The following is a 17677-nucleotide window of genomic DNA, read 5'->3' on the forward strand; positions in this document are numbered from 1 at the left end:
TTCTAACCTCCAGAGATTAATAAGAAAAGAGATTCAAAAATACGTTAATGACAGTAGCAGTAAGATTCAAAAGTCCTACATACAAGCCAGAGAGACTTCTCTGTTCCCTTCCTTGCTCTTCTGTTGGTTTAAAACTGGTGCTGGGGATTCCTGGCTATTGGCCAAAGACTGGAGCAGCGGCTGGCAAATTACAAATCGCTCCTCCCCTCAGCCCGTACTTGGCAAATGGCTCCATGTTCAATCTGTACCTTAATGAACTTGATATAACTATTTCAACACTTAACAAGCCAGATAGAACCATGTCGGGCTTTACGATCTCTTTCGTCAGTAAAAATGTGGTCAGTTATAAGTAAATGTAAAACTATACAAGGCTGGCTTGTCAGGAATACGATTTAAAGATCTGAAAGAAGGGCACATCGTTTCCCGGACCACGGGCCACACAAAGACATTCAGCAGTGTCCCTCTTACTTAAAAGGTCTTGCCTGAGTGGTTCAAGTTTTGAGGGCCTTAGTCAATGGACAATGAGACCTGCTGCTATGTCTTTAATAAGTCCCCAGGACCACACTTTGAAAAGATGACTCAGAGAGAATATTTTGTCAGGCCAACTAGGCCATAAAAAAATTAAGGTGGTTTTAAGCAGTAAAGGTTTTTATTATCCTGCTCACTTCCTGTCATGAAGCATTGCATTAAATTGGACTTTAAAGGGATTAATGACCTGCTTGCTATATTTCACAAGAAATTCATTATTATAAAATTTCTAGACGCATTGATATTAACACTAGGGCTAGTTTAAAAAAAAATCAGAGGTGCTCAAAAAATATTCATGGAAGTGAATCAGACTTGTTAAACATAAAGGCACAATACTGTTGGGATGAAATTTCATTTGAATTCGTTTTTATCCCAGAGTTGCCAGACTTCATCTATCCTCATAGAATTGTTGGGGCTGCCATGAGGCGACCATCAGAAAAGCACACATACCGTGCTTAGAACTTCTTACAGCTCAGCAGGGTAAGGTACTTTGTTCTAGCTGGTTGAAACCCACAAGCATTACCCCCACTCACCCTTTTAAGCCAATTAGCTGACGAGATTGACGAAACCCCTTTTCAGCGCTATTGTCTTTTTCAAATCCAGCAATTTAAAAAAAAGTCACTTCTCTTGGTGATAATTGTGTGAGACTTAACAATTCACTAAGTCATCTCTCCAACAATCAACCAGTTTTGTGCTTTGCTGAATCCTGTCTACTGCTTCAGGCCACGTTATCTTCAGCAATTTCTGTCTTCTGAAATTCACAAGCAGTGGGAACCACTAACTGAAGTTACTTAAGTGCCTGCCTCATCCCTTCCTTCGATTCAATACTTGTCTCTCACATTCCCTTGCCTGTTCGGCATTCTCTTTGGGAAACTGAGGGTAAGACTGTGGATTCCTTGCACTAAGACAAATGATGTTTTACAGCAATTTGCTAACAGCCAAGTCTTTTGAAAACAACTGAACTCGTCAGCATCGCAATTCTCAGGCCCTAACTTTAGCAGCATCTCAAATGTGATATTTCTATCTGTATTGCAACTTCTCCGTGGCTGAAACATGTTCATCTGATGGGTGAAGTTCAGACCTGGTACCCGTATGTTCCTCCTTAAGTTCACTTTGTATTATTACACCTCCCTGCAGGAAGGATATTGACTAGTGCTTCCAGAAGAGGGCAATGTCCCTGAGTTTCACTTTACTAATAAATTTTCCAAACACCAAAAATTCACACCAACTTCAGATTATTTATCCAAAAGCACTCTCAGGCTGAAGTCTGAGCACTGATGACTTTAGGAAAACATTGGATTTGTACAGATTCCCCTTATAAATATTACTGTAATTTTCCTTTTCTCAAGAAATTCGAAACTATTCTATCTGTTTGACATAACTCTTCTCTGGGGCCTAAAGTTTCTGGGAAATGTCTTTGTGCTCTGCCAGGCTCTTGGCGTAATTATGCTGACAGCTCACAAACTTTTGAAACTGCTTTCCCCCTCGAGACTGAAATATTGATGTTATTTTAGATGGGTGCCTGGCTACAAAGATCACCATCTGATCTGCAAAGAAAAGGACTTGGGAAAACACACTGGATTGTCCCTCCTTCTCTCAAATGCTTGAGTTAAGCCGACTCCTGAAACCCCAGGTCATAAATTACTCTGTTGACTACCCTGAACATTTGAGATGTATGACCCTGAGTCCTCACAGGGACCCAGAGTAAAGAACTAAACTTTCTCCCCGCTGAAAACTGCATGATTATGTCAGGGGCTCTTCCTAGAAAGAATTCTCTTTGAACTTGAGTGCAAAATAAATAAATAAATAAATCACCGACTCCCTAGAAAGATTTTTTTAAGTCTGCTCCAAAGAATTCTAGCCCCAAACATCCTATGGAAAGCATTTCAAGAGAGTCGTACTTATTTCAGATGGGTTTTTGGTGGCAAGTGCACTGTGTCTCTCCTAAGCGTACAGCCTGTACCAGCCAGGCACAGGGCAATAAAAGTGACCTGCCAGTGGTACGGGCATCTCCCAAGGAGAATTTTGCCTGAAAGATCTCAAAAAAGCAAAGCCAGCTTCCATTAACCTCTCCAACCCTATAAAATTATCGCCTGGGTGGACATCTATTTATTTATTTGCTTTGTTTTGCCTGCCAACATCCCTTTGCCTTTCTTTTGGCTAAGAATTCTTTAAAAATGGGCATGTGATCCCAGTTTGGACAATCATATTTGCTCTGCTTGGAATCTGACTGAATGAAGTGACGAAAGAACAGGAGCGGTGAGGTGCAATCCTCTCAAAACAGCCCAGTGGACAGACTGCGCATTGGTTCCTGCTAGATGCTCAGAGCTTCCCTAGGCTCTGCCCCTTCTGAGACCTGGCCACCGGCTTGCCCTGGGATTCTGTGAGCTGAAGTTAACCAGACACGGTCTCTGTTGTTTGCTACCCAACGGCCCCAACCAAAACATCTGAATATAAAGGAACTCTATGAATCCTAAAAGCCCACTGGACGAGTATACCACAGACTGTTGGCCAGAAAATTAAAAACAAAGCCTTCTAAAAAAATCTATAAAAGGCATCCAGTTTTCAGTTGGAAGAGCCAAGATGGCTCCAGTCGCTCCAAAAAATCATCTCAAAACCAGGAAAATAGAAAACAAACCGTACTATGTATTTTTCATGGAAATCAAAAAATCTATAGCCCTGAATCAAATGGCAAAGGTGAACAGGAGAACTATAAATCATTTAGGTGCGAGGAGGAGGGCCAAACTCAATGCCTGAAAAGTAGGGGGAGTTGAGGGGAGATATGGTTTTGAGAAGCAAATGCTGGAAAATTCCAGAATTCAAGGCATGTGTTAGAGATGAGGCCAAGACACTAAAAAGAGAAGACATGTCTGAAAGTCTGTATAAGGAACACTTGGGCCCTGGGTCCTGCTCCCACCCTAGGCTGTCAGGTAACGCTGCCTCTCCAAACCCCCTGCCCCTCCACTGCAGACAAGGGGCTTTCTCTCCAGCAATGCTTCCCCTGGAGAAACTGAACCAGGGAGATGCCAGACACAAAGCACAGAGAAAGACCAGGGTGATGCTCTGCACAGTAAATAGATGATGCCTTCAGACCCTTCCCCTCCCCAAAGATGGGGGTGAGAGGAGCGGAAGTAAGAAAGTACCTGACAGCTTCAACTGTGCAGTGAAATGTGTTGATTCATAAGCTTGTTATGAAGCTATTGGAAGGTGTGGGAAGGTTTCATCATATGTTCTTAGAAAACTAAACAGTTGAAGAAATGAAGTGACTACAATATAGTGACTATATATTAATAAATATTACTAGTCACCATAATTCTATATAATAATATTACCTCCAGGTAGAAGAAAAAGTTGTACAAAAGGACAAATAACCATAGCAAACTACTTGGCTTGGCGGTATTAACATAGTCATAATAATGACAAGACTGAATATTGTATTTGAGCAGAAATTGAGGACAGTACTAGAAGTCAACAAACATATAAAATTCATAAATCAAAAGACTGAACTAAAAGGTTAATGCCAAAAAATACATTTATATAAAGATTCAAAATGATCACTTCTGGGGATCAGGACAGGAGTAGAGATGAAAAATGAGCAGCCACTATTTTCCATAACAAGGCATTCAACATCATTTGGTTTCTAAACTACCTGTTGATACAAATTTAAATGAACTTCTTCAATCCACAGGAATTAGTTGGAAGATTAATAGTGTCATAAAAACTAAGGAATTTTTATGAAATAGCAACTGTAAATTGTTAAATTACACCAATAACTACATAAACCTGACCATTAGTAATAGAGGCATAACCCACATCTCTCAGTTTCCTTGCTTGTAATATGATGATGATAAAAATTCTTTGAAAATGTTGTACTAACAGATAACTTTTTAAACTTTGAATACAAATTGTTTTGGGTAGTGGATTAGGCATGAAATACTTTAGGAGTCCAAAGCCCTTTAAAAAACTAAAACTAGCTTACCGTTATTTGTACTTACTTCACTTAAGGCTGGGCATTTTTTAATTTAAATTTTTTCATATAAAATGTCATAAATATATCACGCGTTCAGATACAACATTTACAAACTAAAATCATCTCCAGTAAAAATGTATTTATATAAATGTAAACATTAAATATAACATTGCCATCTTAAAGTACTTACAAATATTATTAATAAAAATAAATGTTCCAAAAACAAAGTCACTAACATGAAAGAAAAATACGGAGGGAATAGTCAAAGGTTAATAAGGAATATTATTTAATATTTTAAATGTTATCTTTAAAAAAAAGCAATGTGTCAGTTTTAAATAACACACACATTTTCACAAGAAATTTTCCAGCTGTTGACAAAAGCTTTTTCTGACTCTAACAGTCTTAAGGTCAGTGAGGAGATAATTATGAGCTAACTTCAGATATTTTCCTCAGGTTCTTATATCTTTAAATAATGTCATCTTTTTGTTAATAATTTTAAGGAGATCTTTTTAAACTTTTTTTTATTGCAAAAGCTGTCTTTTATTGATAGCAACCTATAGTTTTTGTTTCAAAGAATGTATTTATGACTTATTCCAATTCCTTTATTTTATCACGTTTAAAGTTCAATACTAACCTACGGTACAGCACAGGGAACTATATTCAATTTCTTGTAATAAGCTATAATGCAAAAGAACCTGAAAGTATAGACATTGAATCATTGTGCTGTACACCTGAAACTAACATTGTAAATCAACTACACTTCAATTAAAAAAATAAAACTTTAAAAAAAGATTTTACAAAAAGTTCAATACTATTGTGTTCACATTCCACTGGTTCGAAAAATCTTTGAGCAAAAATAAATATTCTTGTAATAGAAACTTGCAATAGCACAATCCAGTTGCTTATTGTATCTTGCACAGAGCAGATCTGTCTAGACTTGTAGACTGTGCATCAGATTGTCTTTTCATTTCAGTTGAAAAATTGAGTCATTGCTCTTGTTCTTTGAGACAAAATTGATTCAGGTTCCAGGTATTTTAAATAATAACATTACTATCCAAGTAAAATGTGATGATTTGGTAGTTAAAAATAGTACAGTATGCCAGACTACTGGAATACTGAAAACCAATAATCCCATCCCTTGCAGAAAGAGAATTCAAAGTGTTCTATACACTGATTTTCAGTTTATAGAAAAATGTTACACTGTTCATCTTCATCCATAACACAATAATTTTTCAACTGCTAAGTTACATCAGTTTGTATCAGATAGAAATATCCAATTTAATCAGAAATTCTCAGGCTAAATATACATTTTGGAGAAAGAAATATATAGTTATTACCTGATGATAATGACTTAGGGAAAGCAGTAATTCAAAATTCCTGTACCCATAGTGGGAGTGTAGAGGTGCAGTTTTGCCGGCAATCACTCCATATTAATTCACCGGCACATCATTAAAAGCCTTCATCCGAGAGGGTCTGAGATCTACTTCCTGGAAATCGCCAAGTATGTGTTATGGTTACAGAGCAGAAAGAGATTAGCTTAAAAACTAGTGATGGTTTCTAGTCTCTTTTCTTAGTTTCTCTAAATGCTCTGTTCCTCAATTTCCTACATGTGCAATAGCGGGGAGCTTGTCTACCTTTAAGTCATGCTGAAGGTTAAAATACATGAAGCTCTTTGAGTAGGCTGGCAGGAGAACCATCTGAGTGGACAAGTCCCTAGTGGATTTTAGGGGTCGTTGTAGAAGTCTGCTTCCAGACAACCTATGTTAGTTGACTGCCACAAGAATCAAATCCATCATTAGACATTCACTTCGGGAGTTAAGCCCTGCCCTCTGCATTCAACCTCTGAAGCCCCTGGGAAAAAAGGCACTTTCAATCACTGTCATGGGGGTGTGGACTTGTGTTTCAGGTGCTGGCAGGACAAAGACGGAGCACAGAACTGCATTCCACGAGAGAAAAACAATGCAGAGAGCAAGGATAAAGAGACCAAAGACCATCTCTCCTGGCTCCCAGGCTTTTCCCTGGGCCCAACTTTAACTTTCTTAGTTCGAGGCTGCTCTCTGCGTTAATTCTCCATCCTATGTCTTCCGGGTTGCTTTCCAATTACATTTGGAAGAGTCAACTGCCTACTCCTAACTTTGAACTGATGAAACCCTGAAGTTAATGGTTGCTTCACAGATCACAACAGGAAAGACAAACCACTGTGAGTACAGAAAGTGACAACGCTGAGTAGGAGGAGAAAGGGCTACAGAATGAATGAACGCGTAGAGCAAGGAATTAATGGCTCGATGCTACACGCCTGAAGTTTGGGAGGTTAAAAGTACTCCTCCAGGATGTGCCCAAGCTTCCAGTCGGTTTCAGCTTTTAGATATTTAGGCTTTGGCACACAACAGTTGGACTTCTCTTTGAAGAGGTATGGAAAGTGAGAACTATCTCCTTTTAACCCTCTCCAGTTTAAACACCCAATCCAGCCTAATAAGTTATACTACCACACAGAGTTCACATCTGTAGATAATTCTTAAAGACAAAAAGGAGCCTTTTTGAATTGGTCCTGATCTCCATAAGCTCAAAGGGTGGTAAAAAAAAATCATAAATACATTTATTTTTGAAAAGGTAATTCTGCACAACAGACAAACCCGTAAGGAACAACATCTCCATCTGTGGCGTGTTCTATGCGACGTGCATACATCTCTCTGGGGATCGTCCCGGTGGCTGTTCATCACACACACACACACAGTCACATCACTTGAGTGTGAAATGCTCAGATATGTCTCAGTGAGACCAGTCTGGCCTCTGCAGATTTCATTCCATGTCATCATTTCCAATGCTAGAAATAATCACCGGAACATTTTGCTAGAATCTTCCCAAGGGGATACATGAATAAGAGGGGTGGGAGGGAGAAGATGGCAGGGGGAAGTATCAGTAAAGGCCTTCAACCCCAGGGGGGCTGCTCAGGAGGAACTCAGAGGAACTTACAGACCCCCTGGTGATGTGGAGGAATCTTATCTAAAGCTGGTCAAATTCAGAGTCAACGAGTTATCCTTATTTCACTTCTCTGGGAGGAAAAAAAAAGAAACCCAAACGCAGACTACTAGGCAAGGGTTCAGTTTATCTGGTTCAATTCTGTCATCAGCTGCCAGGAGAGTTTCTCTAGACCCTGAGGGGGTGTGGGAACACTGAAGTACACAGATTTTCTTTCAGAATGAAGACATCAGAGTGACAGGAAGACGACCCGGGGCCCCAGAGGTGCAATGTGGCGTGTGTATCCTAAGCTGGGTAAATGACACGTGAGCTTCTTGCCCCCAGACCCAGCAGCACGCAGAACCCAGACACACGAGCCCCACTCAGTGAAGGGAAACCAGATTCCACCCGATCTGATCTTCTCTGGTCCTTTTTCTCTTCTTTCTTTTTCTTTCTTTCTTTCTTCCTTTCCTTCTTTCTTCCTTTCCTTTATTTCTTGTTGTTGTTGTTGTTGTTATTAGCCAGGTTTATTACTTTAAGAATCATCAAAACCAAATGAAAACTAGGTGGTCATGAGCTATTTCAACCCCTCGCTCTGAGTTCTCAAACTGGTGTCTTTTTGACAGCTCGCAGGGCTGTTGCATTTCACCAACATCCCTCCTTCCAGACCCGAGCTCTGAATTTACACACCAGGCAGAAGTGTTTCTTCGCCTGGGGATTCTCAGGATGCCAGGCCCGGCCAAGTGGGAGTAGCTTTCCTCCTAGACCACAGTCTTGTGGCCCACCGTGGAGGCTGAAATAAAGCTGCTGTACTCGGCCTCCCAACCTCACCCAATGCCCACTAATAACATCTGCTTTATGGCCTCCGTGCCTGCAACCTGCTCCCTCCTGGCTCTCTCGCCCTCTCCGAGAGGAGGTACTCTGCTCTGCGGCAGGTCTGGTGGAAAGTTGACAGTCTCCAAGCCAAGAGCGAAAGCAGCCAGCCCTGGATAAATGACTTGAAGTGCTTTCTCGAGGGACCCTTTCCAGGTACAGGAGCCCTTCTTAACCAGATTTGGCCGGTGCTGGCAGACAGCCTCGTTCAGGAGCACATTAAAAATCAAAATACAGACACCGTTTGGAAAGCATAGAAAGCTTGACTCTAACATCTTATGTATTAAAACATTGTTACATAAAAATGACCGCAAAGCTCCAAATTCATACTTTCCTACCTTGTGAGACCAGTTGCCACCAGGAATAAGCCCGGGAAAGTGTGAGGCCGACTGCGGGGCCTTGGGAGGCTGGGGGATGAGGCTGGAGCCTCGTTCCAAGCCTCGGGGGCAGACCAGTGCCCTGGCCCTTGAGGGCAGCCCCGTCTGAAGCGAAGTGGGTGAGCTGGTGCCTTCATCTCCCCACACGACTCAAGGGGCCAGCGCCCAGCCCGAGCCACGGTGGAACCGACGGTCTCTTCCGAGGCCCCGTTTCATCTGCCTCATAAAGCCCCAGACAGATTGGCACTGCTCACAGTTTTTAATGAATCGCCGGCTCCAGGCTGGAGCCAAAGGGGCATTACAGACGCAGAATGAACTTCTTTCATACCCTCGGAGATGGTGATACAGGAGGCCAGGCCTCCGGAATAACTTTCTGCCGTGGAACCCAATACCTGTCAGGTAATTCATTTCGTTTTTTTCCTCATCAAGTCTTAGTGGCATCCAGAATGGATGACTTTCGTCTTTGTTTTGAAGCGGACCTGAAGCAGGGCCCTGAACAGTTGAGATGACCAGCCCGCGCTAACTGGGGCTGGAACGCGAATCTCTTAAGGACCCCCAACCACGCGAGAATGTTTATGGAAAGCTGACGACAGGCCCAGCGCTGCTCGGCTTTACGTGCACTGCCTCACTCAGATCCAGCAACATCCCATGGGAAGCCTACCATTTCCCCCTTTTATAGATGAAGGGCCCCCAAGTACGGAGAACGTGAGGTCTTACAGTTAGTCCCATTCTGTCCCTACTTGGTCAACATAATACCTTTGACGTGGTTCAAAGATGAATGAATAAGGCATGATGTGGATGGTTGGACACTGGGAAGATAAAGTATTTTGAGGTCACTAGACACTTGTTTAAATCCAGATTCTAATACTTCGCCATTTCTTCATTTGTAAAATGGGGCCATCTGTAGACTCAGGGTCTCTGTGCTGGACAGAACAGTCAAGTACAATCCAAACAGGGCCACCTAGAATTGTATGATTTGATGTTCTTGTCAAGACTTCAGCAATTCCAAATTGTTCATAAATTCTGTTTGCCGTTTTTCCTCCAGAGAGAGCGCGGTACTGAGGTGAAGGGAAGACGCACTTCGATTATTCTTAGTTTTGAGTCATAATTCGTCCACGTACTGGCTGTGGGACCTTAAGCAAGTTACAGTCTCCTGAGTTTTTCTATCCCAGTCTGGGATGGGAAATAAATACATTGATCTGGAATTACTGTCCTAAAGGTTTTGTTACTTGGAAGGGGAGTACCATAACTAAAACCTAAAATGTGAGAACAGCTTTGGAACCAAGCAGTGGGTGGAAACTGGAAAAGCTGTAAGGAGTTTGAGAAGAAGGTTAGTGAAAAATTTAAGTGCCGTGAATACACAGGCCATATAATTTTGGACTTTGAGGAAAATGCTAGTGACGTCTAAAAGGAAATTGAAGAAAATCTTATTGGAGACTAGACGAAAGGAGATTCTTGTTATGAAGTGGCAGAAAGTTTAGCAACACGGCCACCTGCCACTGGAGACGAAAGCACAACATGTACGCAATGAACTGAGTGAGCCTCTGCTATTCCCCACCAGAGTATTAAAGTGATACCGGGTTTCTTCCTGACATTTACAGGAGGTAAGCCTGTCATATGAAAGCCTTAAATTGAACTTGCCAGGAAACCATTAAAACCACTAAAAAAAACAATGGTCTTGAACATTCTCAGCCCTTCCCAATGGCAAACAATGATAAATTTTACAAAGGGCTTTCAAACAAAGATCAAATACAGGACACTTTCAGGAAAACATTGTGCCTCCGAGTACTATTCATTTAAATGGAGGCCCCATAAAGATTTTAAGAGCTTGACTCGCAATCAAACAACAGAACTTTTAAGATGTTTAGGGACATTGTCCCTCAGCAGAAGCTTCGGCCCTTTAGGAGGACCTCTCTCGAAGAGATCTATGGGCTTTTATCGAATGGAATAAACCCTGGTAGGATTCTCAGGAGGCCCACAAAATTTTTTAAAGAATTATTTCAGCTTTGACTGAAAATTACAGAGAAGAGGAGAAAATGAAAAGAGGCCATTAGACGTCAAAAATTCTACTGAAAAGACGGTTAAGAAAAATACTCAGTTGCAAACACATGCTCATTTTCATGAAAGAAGGATGACTCAGAGGGCAGAAATAGGAGTGCAGAAGGCAGAGGAAGTGTGATGGGGCATAACCCCTCATCAGGAGTGTGCCTGAATCCTAATCCAGGAACGTCCGCATCTGCCCGGCTGAATTCCGGAACAGTTCAGGGTCCCTGCGTGCCTCCCACTTTCCCCACTTTTGAGCAGAAATACAGACGGTGGTTATTCTGTGCCTTTCTAAACATTGCCTGTTGAGTGCATGGGGCAGAAAACTTGTCTCTTCACCCCCAGGTCTATACAGAGAGAGGAATCATATTTAAGGAACTATGTAAATAGGAAACCACACCTGCCAAGCCTCTTCTGTACCTGGACCCGATTTAGATGACAATATTCTAGACCGCAAGCTGATGCTCTAATGCGATGAGATGGGGGACCTGGAGAGAGAAGTGGATGTGCTTTGCCTGTGGAAGAGAGACGAACCATTCAGCCCTAGAAACTGGACTGTGGTAGCCAGCTTCCAAGATGGCGCCTATCATTCACGCCCTTCTCTACTGTACCAGAATTGGTCTGAGTGATTAATAGAATCTGGCAGACATGGTGTTATTTCACTTCTGAGATTAGGTTATAAAGGACACTGTGGCCTCTGACTTGTTCTCTCTCTCTCGCATCCCTCACCCTGGGGAAAGCCAACTGCTATGCTGTGAGCAGCTCTATGGAGAGGCCTGTGCAGTAAAAACAAAAAAAATTTTTTTAAACAGAAAACAAAAACTGAAGCCTCCAGCCAACAGCCATGTGAATGAGCTTGGAGGTGGATTCTCCGGCCCCGTCAAGTTTTCAGACAACTGGAGCCCCAGCCAACATCGTGATGGAAACATCACACTGAGCCAGAATCACCCAGCTCCTGGATTCCTGAAGCTCAGAAAGTGTGTGAATAACAAATGTTTGTTGTTTTAAGCTGCTCAGTTTGGGAGAGACTTGTTATGCAGCTATAGATAACAGATACAGAGAGATAATACAGAAAAGTTTCTTTAAAGTGTCACATTAATGTGGTGAAAAACAACAAATGTCTGTGTGGTAAAAAAGATTTGCTACCTAAAGACATATTTTACTAGAAGACATGGAATATAATAATTAAGATCCATTTGCTACATGTCACTCTATGTGTGTAAAGGACATGAACGTACAGAAATGCTTTCTAGAGTCAAGGTGTCATCTCTGGAGAAAGGAGCACAGATCTATACCTCATTAGTCTTTAGATTGGTTAAAAAAAAATCGTTTGCTTTTACCAATGGGCCAAGAATGTCTTCTGAATAAATGCATTCTCTCTCTCTCTCCCCCGCCCCCATATATATGGTGCCAGAATAGCTCTATAATTGGAAAAAATGCTAGTGTTTATTATTCTGTATGCTCCCCACCTGGGGGTAAGAGGGAGATTGGATTTTAATCCACTCAAAAGGGCTCAAGAAGACAGGCGTGGATGAAAGCAGGGGCCGGGCATTCTAATGACCACAGCACAAACTCTGGATCCCCACCCTTGGGAAAGGATTTTCAAACCCAATGTGACAGACAGTCAGGGTGGAGCCTGGGAGAGGAGAGACAGGGGGCTGGAAGAGCCTGAAAGAGTAAATGCTGTTATAACCAAAGTTTCCATCCTATTGGGGATAACTGAGGCATCTCCCTACCGCCTGACTGGGACAAAACAAGCTGTAACGGCCTGTAACTAAATAAAGCAACAGGAAAGGGAAGACATTCTTGTCAGCAATTCCCAGTTTCAGCGGGATGTTTTGACTACAGAGTGAGTAGCACTCGTCACTGAAAACTGACAAGAACAAATCTTCTACGCGTCAAAATACATCTCCTGGGGTTCGTTTCTTTCGGAAACCTCCATCTCCCGCCTCCTCCTGACCCCAGTAGAACCTGGGATCCTGGGCCCAAGTTTTGTTTTTGATCCTCTCCGTGGAGCCATTTAGATGTCTTTCTTTTTTCATTCCTCCCTTTCTCTCTTTTTAATGTGCGTTTAGTGCCAGTGAGAGAAGCCAGATGGAAACTAAAGCTCTCTGTTTATGACTGAACAGGTACACCACAAACAGCAGTGTAAATGTTCCACCCCGCTGCCTCCCACACACCCAGACTGCCCCAAACGCCACCTGGAAGGACCAGTTTCTCGTAGAGGGATGATGGTTCCGTGTCTATGCTTTTCGAGCCTGGTAATATTTGCTTAAGAACAACATTTGAATAGAGGCCCCTCAGAAAACTCACATTTCCATATTTACTGGGGGGTTTTTGTTTATTACCGATGAGGTTAAGAAACCATTCCATATACTTGCTAAGTGAAAATAAGCAGGCTACAGAAGAGCATGGCCAGTCACCATCATCGTAGTAACACTGTTAGCATTTCCTATACATCGGGACCTGTGCTGGGCACGTCAGGTCCGTAGAGGTGAGTGGATGTGACATGCGCTCATAATGCCCATTTTACAGATGAGAGACTGAGGTGCGAAAAGGTGAAGTAACCCATCCAACTGCAGATGACCACCTCTGGGGAGGAGGGTAGACGTGCGATAGAAGGTATCTTGGACTCTTTTATACTGTTAGGAATTATTTACCATTTTTATGATTTGATGCATTTTTAGTGAGAAGAAAATAATTTCTTTCTTTTTTTTTTTTAAAAAGGCATTGGCTTAATCGTGGTGAGTGACCCAGGAACTCCAGAGCCAGTTTATTGGGCTCCCCAGCACACAAGCTCTTCATCACTCTGCTTTGACTCTACTGTTAGGAAAAAAAGAATCTATAGACCTACAGGTGCCTGGTTTTGACCTCTACAGTCATTACCTGTCAGCCCCACGGGGAGCAGCAGGACAGAGTGACCACATAAGCTATCATCCCAAAGAAACACTTTTGAGAGTAAAAGGAAGTGCTAATTGGACGGCATCTGTCCTGGGTGGACTCGTGTGTATGACCTGATTGGGAGCAATGGTTTTCATTATGCTGTGCAGACATCAAATGTTCTGTCTTGAGCAGGGATCGTTTCAATAAGGAGAGAGGCAGTGCAGTGCACCCTTTTTTTTAAACAAAGACGCTTTTAGTTCTGACTCCTGTGGATATACATTTTTTTCATCCAAATCATAAATTAAAACTCGCATAATTAGCCTTGTGAGACCCAGATCCCAGGACCCGGTCAAGTCAAGCCTGGACTCCTGACTTGCAGAAACCAGGAGACAGTAACTGTGTGATCTTTTACGCTGCTAAACTTGTGGCAATATTGCTCACGCAGCATTAGAAAACTGATACATCCTCCCACCAGTGGTGTATTAGAATTTGAGATACTCTCCACGAAACCCCTTGTATTGTCAGTTTGGCCGTGTGGGTGGGTGTGGGTTGTGATTTTAATTTTAATTTTCTAGATGACTAATAATGCTGAGCACTTTTTCATATGCTTATTGGTCATCTGAATATACTCTTTTATGAAGTGCCTTCATAAGTATCAAGTATTTTTCCCATTAAAATAGAAACGAGTTGTCCATCTTTTGATTGCTGAATGTAGGAATTCTTTATTTATACTGGGTATGAGGTTTTGTAGGATACATGGATTAAAAATCTCTTCTCCCAGCCTGGAACTTGCCTTTTCATTCTCTTAATTGTGTCTTTTAATGAAATAAAAGTGTTCTCCATTTTACTTTAAACAAACTCGCATAATTCAAATTATTCACCACCACAGTCAGAGAAGTGCTGATGGCCGTAAATGTGGCAATCATTGTGATTGAAATGCTCATGTTTAATCAAAGTGCTTGGAAACTACTCTGGAATTCATCCCTCCCCAGCAGCAGGGCAGCAACCCTGCGATCATGGCTTCTGCTGTGCAGGTGGCAAACCCAGAGCTCTGGGTCACCTCCCCAGAGGCTACCCTGCAAGTTAGTCAGCTTCTGCTCCACCTAGCACCAACTTCCGCCGCTCCCCTGAGCTGCAAGACAGTTTCCAGCCCTCCGTGGCTATTCATAATTTTCTCCAAAGAAATAAAAGCCAGCTTTGGAAGAACATATGTGTTACCTTGGCCACATCATGCACCAGTACACAAACACCATTTCCATCTAGCCAAGACTATCAGTAAATAATGTAATTTGACTCAAAACGGGGCATGAGCATTTCTCAGTAGGGGCAGCCTCGTCTGGACCAGTTCGGATGACTAAGGAAACTCAGGATGTGGAATCATGAATCAGAAAGCGACCTCCTTTCCTCTGACTCAATGCTGAGCTCATGAGCCCAGGTGGTGCTGGGGGTTCTGCGTTCCTGGAGGGGCTGAACTCCTCGCAAATACACAAAAACCAAGGAAAAACTTACGAGCTTTGCTACTGCTCCTTAAACCAGGCTCTAAGATGGCACTGTACTAACTGCTGTAAACGTATTGTTTAATCTCAACAATGTGTATTCCATATTATTGTCCCATTTTAAAGATGAAGAAACTGAGGCTCAGAGAGCTTGCCAATGCTCCCCAACCAAGCTTATGCCTTACCAGTGCTCTTTCTCGTATATTACCCTGCCTCACAATAAAGAGCAAGAAGCAAGAATTAAAATGGTGTGAAACATTCTGCGAGCCTCTTACGCGTGTTTCACTCTGATCGCTGTCACTGTCACTTAAGTTCTATCAGTAGTAATACAGCTTTTAAATACACATTTCATTTCTTCCATTCTATTCACAAACTTGGGAAAGTACTACTCAATTTTGAGTACATTTATGGTAATTAGAGTATTATCCGTTTTTCCCTCATATACCGAGAGGTCTAACATGTATTAGTAAATTCTTAAGAAGGAAATAAGCAGCGAACTTTGCCGGCAGGTGTATTAGCTCCAACCTCAAAGGCAATGCGTGAGTCGCCCACATTTCTTTGGGTCTGCTGGACCCTCTCCCCCGAAATGACAGCGCATAGCTAACCACACATGGCCCCTGTGGTTACAGAGGCTGGGGTCTGTCTGGCTGACCCCTCAGAAGCAGTTTGAAGCCTCTCAACGTGATTCCAAGCACAACGCTTGCAATTTAGATTTTTACCACTAGGTGGATGGTAGTGCTTTGTACACTTGTTAACAGTTCTGCTGAATAACTCCCCAGGAACTGATAAACATTTAAGTTTATAAAGTCAGTTATGCCAGCTTTAATCAAAGCTTATGAGCTCCACTAAAAAACAAGATTTTATCATTTAAAAGGGACGAGAGAACAATAAAGCCATGTGGTATAAAAAAAAATCTCATTGATAATACCAAACCCTACTTAATTATGTTGTTTTGTAAAAGTAACCTCTTTTCTTAAATAAGCGTAAGAACTAACTAATCTGATTTGGAACAAAGGGAAGCCTTTAAATTGCTAGAATTTGGTGCCTTTCTCACTAAAATTCAATTACTGCTGATTACTGCTGAATCTAACTTTGGTTTTACTTTTTGTATTTTTAAAAAGAAAACTTTAAATTTTTTTTCCATATATGGAGTCTCGGTTGTCAGAGGAGTCAGACTTCATACGTGACTGAGGTTAGAAGCTCCTACAGCCTCTCACGGCACAGCTAATCCGCATTGTGAGAACTCGGGGGAAGAACCTACCTCCCGGCCTCTCCTCGAGCTTCTGTGACTCTCATGTGGTGGAAGACTTAAACGAGGACGTGGGTGGCCTTTGGCTTGTCCCATTCCCTGGTGACCATCCCCCTGACTGCCCTTTACAATCAGGAATGATTTATTTCTCCAAGAAACTCCTTTCCATTCTAATTCCTGGACCTTTGAATCCTAGAATCAGCATAGAACTATAATAATGATAATAATAAATGTAATAGTTAAGGCTTCCACTGTGCTTAAAATAGGCCAGTCACTACATAAGCATTTTATACATATTTTAACTCATTTTAAGGTATGACACATCAAACATTAATTATCTAGAAGACATTCCTAAATAGCTTCATAGCTCCTTTTTAAATGTTTATGCCAAATGCCTATTGAATGATGCCAGTTTTAAACAGTTTATACGTTCATATAAATCTTACACATTGATATACGTAAATATGTGATCACATGTACACACCTCTTCTCCCCTCTTCCTGTCTCTTACTTTCCCAGGTGGTTTGTGGGCTCTGAAAGGTGATCTTCCCTTTTAGCCCAACCTGTCATTCCTCCACGAAAACCTTTCTGCTCGGGAGCCCTGTTCTCTGGCCAGCAGCACCTGCATTTACCACGCGCTTGTTAGCAAAGCAGAACCTCAATCCTTGTCCCAATGCAAATGAAAGCATAACATTAATGGCAGAAAGCAAGATGCATTTCCCTCAAAACTCTGACCCTGTGGACAAAATAGCACATGTTAGCAATTTACCTCTTTTCAGATGTCTACTCGAAATTATCCAAGTGTCTCCCCTTTTCAGATCCATTCGTAATTAAATGGAGCAGGCACCACGGCATTGCTTCTGTGAATGTCCCCCATGTGCACCCCAGGCTTGAATCTGAAAATGTGGACCGTGAGGGTGGGAGCTGCACAGAGTCACTTGGACTCTGTCTCATTGGCAAACTCAGCAAACTGCTTTAATATTTGAGAGAGTTCATTAAAACTGAGGAGCACGAAAGTGCATTCTTTAGATGCCAAGAAGCAATGAGTGGTTCTAGCAACCATAGAACTATGTGTTTGTGAAATTAAGACTCGGAGGAGGGGGTGATCTGCAAGGTTACAGCTGCGCCCACCCCAGCTCCTGCTACCCCACCTCCCGGGCTGCTGCAAGGTTGGGGCTGATCGTTTTAAATCTTAGGAGATGGGAAGGAATCATTGGGAATAAGAGGGTGAGAGAGAAGGGGTGAGGCAAAGGGAAAGTGCAGCTAGTTCCAGCCCCCTGTCCTTAGACTAGGATAGCAG

At 42.1% G+C, this 17677-nt stretch overlaps 1 long non-coding RNA gene across 2 annotated transcripts in view; it reads right to left on the reverse strand.

Annotated features, from left to right (window-relative positions):
- Positions 1-17356, reverse strand: part of LOC106730912 — a 55794-nt gene extending 38438 nt beyond the window's left edge. For both annotated transcript variants that reach the window (XR_001367355.2, XR_004317206.1), the window contains exon 1: positions 17147-17356. This is a non-coding gene — a long non-coding RNA (uncharacterized LOC106730912). The remainder of the gene's footprint in view (positions 1-17146) is intronic.
- Positions 17357-17677: the final 321 nt, after the last annotated feature.

The sequence above is a fragment of the Camelus ferus genome, chromosome 34 (assembly GCF_009834535.1).
Source record: "Camelus ferus isolate YT-003-E chromosome 34, BCGSAC_Cfer_1.0, whole genome shotgun sequence".
Taxonomy (NCBI): domain Eukaryota; kingdom Metazoa; phylum Chordata; class Mammalia; order Artiodactyla; family Camelidae; genus Camelus; species Camelus ferus.